Below are 5,649 nucleotides of genomic sequence, written 5' to 3'. Positions count from 1 at the left end.
CAAAATTCCACTGGAGAATTCCTACAGCTGATGAACACCTGCAGCAAATTGGCTGGATACAAAATCAACTCAAAATACTCAGCCCTCCTTTATACACATGGTAAACAGGCCAAGAAAGAAATTAGAGAAACAACACCCTTGACAATAGCCACAAATAATATAAAAGATATCTTGATGTAACTCTAACATAGCAAAGTAATAAACCTGTATGAAAAGAACTTCAAGTCTCTACAGAAAGAAATTGGAGAATATATCAGAAGATGGAAAGATCTCCCAAGCTCGTGGAGCAGTAAGATTATCACAGTAAAATTGGCCATCTTATCAAAAGCAATCTAGAGATTCAATCCACTTCTCACCAAAATTCCAACACAACTTTTACAGTCCTGGAAAGAGCAATCCTCAACTTCATATGGAAAAAAACAGGATAACTAAAACAATCCTGTACAATAAAAGAACTTCTGGAGGAATCACCATCCCTGATCTCAGGCTTTACTACAAAGCAATAGTTATTAAAAAAAAAAAAAAAAAAAAAAAGGACATGGTGTTGGCATAAAAACAGACAGGTTGCTAAATGGAATAGAATTGAAGGCCCAGAAATAAATCTACATATCTAACAACACTTGATTTTTTTTTTTTTTTTACTGAGAAGCCAAAACCATCCAATGGGAAAAAAGAAAGCATCTTCAACAACCGTTGCCTGTCTAACTTGATGTCTGCTGCACGTAGAAGAATGAAAATAGATCTATATTTATTACCCTGCACAAAACTCAAGATCATAGGCCTCAACATAAAACCAGACACACTAAATCTAATAAAAGAGAAAATGAGGAACTGCTTTGAACACATTGGCCTAGGGTGCAACTTCCCGAACAGAACACAAATAGCTCAGGTACTGAGAACAACAATGTCTTAGGGATTTACTTCTGTGAACAGACACCATGACCAAGTCAACTCTTATAAGGACAACATTTAATTGGAGCTGGCTTACAGGTTCAGAAGTTCGATCCATTATTGCTAAGGTGGGAGCATGGTAGCCTCCAGGCAGGCAAGAGGAGTTGACAGTTCTCTATCTTGTTCCGAAGGCAAACAGGCGAATACTGGCTCTCATGTGGGTAGGAAGAAGAGGGTCTCATTGCCCACCCCCACAGTGACACACTTCCTCCAACAAAGCCACACCTACTCCAACAAGGCTACACCTCCTAATAGTGCCACTCTCTGGGCCAAGCATATTCAAATCACCACAAACAATTAATAAATGGAATTGTAAGGCAAAGAATACTTATAGGACAAAACAATACCCTACAGAATGGGAAAAAATCTTCATCAACCATACATTTGACAGGACTATTATCAAAAATATATAAAGAACTCAAGAAATTAGACACCAACAAACCAAATAATCCAATTTAAAAAAATGGGTACAGATCTAAACAGAATTCTCAACAGAGGGATATCAAATGGCTGGGAAACACTTAAAGAAATGTTCAACATCCTTAGACATCAGGGGAATGACTTTGAGATTCCATCATATATCTGTCAGAATCACTAAGTTCAAAAATTCAACTGACAGTATATGCTGGCGAGGAGGTTGAGCAAGGGAACACTCCTCCATTGCTGGGAGAGTAAACTTGTACAACCACTTTGGAAATCAATTGGGCCATTTCTCAGAAAAATCAGGACCCAGCTATACTACTCTTGGTATATACCCAAAATACACTATACCACAAGGACACTTGTTCAACTATGTCAATAGCGGCTTTATTTGTAATAGCCAGAAACTAAAAACAACCCAGATGTCCCTCAACCAAAGAATAGATAAAGAAAATGGGATACATTTATATAGTGGAATACTATTCATTTATTAAAACAAAGACTTGTAGCCCATATTTCTCCAATTTTCTCTAACTTCCCTACATGACATTTCTACCAATATATTTAAGTGCTTGTATTCATGACTTTTTTCTGTTCTGTTATTATAGAAACTTCATTCAATTTACTATGCTTTCACATGGCATTTGGTGTAACCTGACTCCTTGTTTTCAGGCCACCATTAGTCATACTTGACACCGGAACTATCTCTGGTTCCCTTTATGTTGACATTAGTTAGTCACATTAGTTTCTAATACTTTATGACAGATGAGCGAGCTGGTGTTTATATTAACACTTTAGGGATAAATGTTTAAAACTCCTGTTCTATTTTCCAGCTTTTGTTAGCCTACTCCTGACAAATATCTGAGAAACAAGATCCTTGATATTGTCTTCATGTTTCCCATCCAGTTTCAGCCATCCCTTTGGAATATTCACAAGGTCTTAAATTAATCATAAATTAATAATAATCAGGGAGTCTGGGATTATTTTCCAAATAAAGATGCTAAATTATATAGCAAGTTTCCAGGTGTTTCTCTTTGGGTCAGAAAACTCTTAGACTATTGTACTGAGTTAAGATTTTGACCAATGAAAAAAGGAAAATAAAGATAGTCTGATTAATAAATCATCATGAGGCATTTGTCTTTTTAAAAGTCATTTCTAAGATAGATAACTAATTAAAATTAGGTTTTTTTAATTCCTGTGTACAAGTAGTTTGCCTGCATGTATATCTGTACAGCACATGCATGCTCACAAAAGTCGGATCCACTAGAACTGGAGTTACAGACAGTTGTTAGCCACCATGTCGGTGCTGGGAACTGAACCCAGGTCCTCTACAAGTGTAGTATACACTGTTAATCACTGGGCCATCTCTCAAGCCTCTGATTTTAAAAGATCAGTAGTTTCATGATAAGTATTCATTCTCTGATAGAGAGAAGAAATAGAAGGAGCAACCAGAATGGAGTTGGTCACTGCACTTTTGCCTCATCGATTGTATATTCTTTCCATGTGTCTTCTGTACAGGGTCTTTTGGATAGGTGGCAAAAGTATGTTTCCTATCAACTCTGAGACTCTGGATTCCATCCCTGCCCACCTAACATATACTATAGGTTCAAGATATTCCTCTTTCAGGTGAATGCCAGCAGCAAACCACTGAACTGAGAATAGGACCCCCATTGAAGGAATCAGAGAAAGAACTGGAAGAGCTCGAAGGTGCTTGAGACCCCTTTTGAACAACAATGCCAAGCAACCAGAGCTTCCAGGGACTAAGCCACTACCTAAAGACTATACATGGACTGACCCTGGACTCTGACCTCATAGGTAGCAATGAATATCCTAGTAAGAGCACCAGTGGAAGGGGAAGCCCTGGGTCCTGCTAAGACTGAACCCCCAGTGAACTAGACTGTTGGGGGGAGGGCGGCAATGGGGGGAGGATGGGAGGGGAATACACATAAAGAAGGGGAGGGGGAGGGATTAGGGGGATGTTTGCCCGGAAACCGGGAAAGGGAATAACACTCGAAATGTAAATAAGAAATACTCAAGCTAATAATAAAAAAAAATATTCCTCTTTCATGGACTAGGATAAAAATAAACCTCTCCACTGTAGCCACTGTCTAAATTGCCGTTGACAAGTTCCATGACTTGCTTTAGTAAAATGAAAGCTCTGGATCCATATTTTCTGCAAATACAATTACCTAGAGTTCTTCACTCTTCGGCTTAGTTGAGCCAATGATTTCCTGTCTTTTCCACATCTTGTCTATGAGGCCTTTCATCAGTCAAGTTTCTTCTGGATCAAATCCAGTGTCAAAAACAAATCTGACTTACAGACCCAATTTGGATTTAAATACTCAAATAAACTTAAGAAATACTAAGAAATATGGGTCAGTGATGGGTGCTTGCCTAACACATCCTAGGCCTACCTTCCATCTCTGGCACTACAACACAACAAAGAAATAAATACGCTAAATCCAGAGAGCTCAAAATGCAAATCAGGAAAGAGGAACCGACCTATGACTTCGGGTTGGAGATGGGAGAACAGTGGGCACCATACCTGGTTCCGTGGATACTTTACTTCAGTTCACCTTTGCCTGGATTGCTAGACATCTCCTGGGGAATTCTCACTCTTGACATAAGAACTGTGTACACGTAAACAGGCACATGAAAATTTTCAAGAATTTTCTGCACAGACAGCATATCAATACATGTAGCCGTGACTGACAGCAAGTGCTTGAGCATTCCACTAAGAAGCTAAGGAAAGAGAAGCCCTCATAAGATGTTCCTGGAAACAACATAAGGAAACGTTGTCTTGTTACATCTAACAGGTCTGAGGTGACGGATCAGCTGGTTTCTGATTGGTAAATTCTCTCATTAGAAAGCAGCTGGCAGCTGGTGTTATGGGATACATATCAGTAATCCCAGCACTGGGAAGGCAGAGAGAAGAGGGTGGTGGGTTGGTGACAAGCCTAGGCATAGGCTACATAATGAATTCCAGACCAATATAAGCTACACAGCAAAACCTTGTCTCAAAAAAAAAAAAAAAAAAGCTAATTAGCGACTTATGATTCGTAAGCTCTCTAGTTTCACTGTGCTTTTCCAGTTAGTTTTAAGCACTATCTATTTCAACTCTGACCCAAGCTCCCGCCATCCAAGGATTACCTGGAGAACTCAAGATATTGGAAGATAAGTAATGGGTACCTTCCAACCCTACAGAAGGTCTGTTCTTGGCCTCAGAATTTACACCTATCCCTAACTAAGACAAGATCTCTTCTAACATTCCATTTACATATCAACACAGAGTACCCTGAAACTGAATAAGTTTCTCCAGTCCATTCACCCAGGAACCCCCAAACCCTGGAGTCATGTTCCTCTAATAGGCTTCTTCTTAGAGCTTTTTTTTCTCTCTTTTTCACAAAGACCCACTTGTCCCTGCCTGTCAAGTTCTGGGATTAAAGGTGTGTCACACAGCCTAGCCAACATTTTCTGGTTAACAGAACCAAGTGTCAGTACTATTGGGTCTCCTGGACAACACAGAGTGGCCCGAAGACTGAATACCAAACACTGTTCAGCTAGAACATAACCTGACAAATACAAGCCCACGTTCAACAAAGGCAAGACCAATTATCCACACTAAACACACACATAGCCAATAACCCAACTGCAAAAGCCCATGTCCCATCACAAACACTAAGTAAGGTGAGTAACCAAGGCAGTGCGCCTCCTCCAGAAATCAGTGCCTCTATCATCTAATATTGCCTAAGAAAAGCAACTTGGCTAACGCACAAGACAAGGATGTCCAAATAGCAGTTATAAATATGTTTATGGGACTCAAAAGAAAATGAGCGTGAGTTCCAGAAACGAAGACCACGGGAACACAAACAAACAGCTGAAGGCAACAATGAAACAATTCGAGATCTGAGACTAGAATTTAAGTGGAGAATGTCTCAGAGAAGAGCAGAAATAGAGCTTGAAATGAAAATCTCAGGAGGGCCAACAGGAAGCTCAGGAAAGCCTCACCAATAGAGAGTCAAATGGAAGACGAAGCCTCAGGTCTTGAAGACAAGGTAGAAAAATTGTACCACCCAGTCCAAGAAAACATTCGGTCTAAAAGCAAGCAAGCAAACAAACAAAAAAAACAGGAATGGACCACAGACCACTATAGCAAGACCAAACCTAAACATAAAAGGAGAAGAAATCCAGGTCAAAGGCATATAAAATATTTTCAACAGAATTAGAGAAGAAACTTTCATATTTAAGGAAAGAGGTGTCTGCCAAGACAAGCAGAAC

Source organism: Rattus norvegicus, chromosome 18, assembly GCF_021556685.1.
Source record: "Rattus norvegicus strain SHRSP/BbbUtx chromosome 18, alternate assembly SHRSP_T2T, whole genome shotgun sequence".
Taxonomy (NCBI): domain Eukaryota; kingdom Metazoa; phylum Chordata; class Mammalia; order Rodentia; family Muridae; genus Rattus; species Rattus norvegicus.
The sequence above is the reverse complement of the archived record's forward strand: the minus strand, read 5'-3'. Positions refer to the sequence as shown.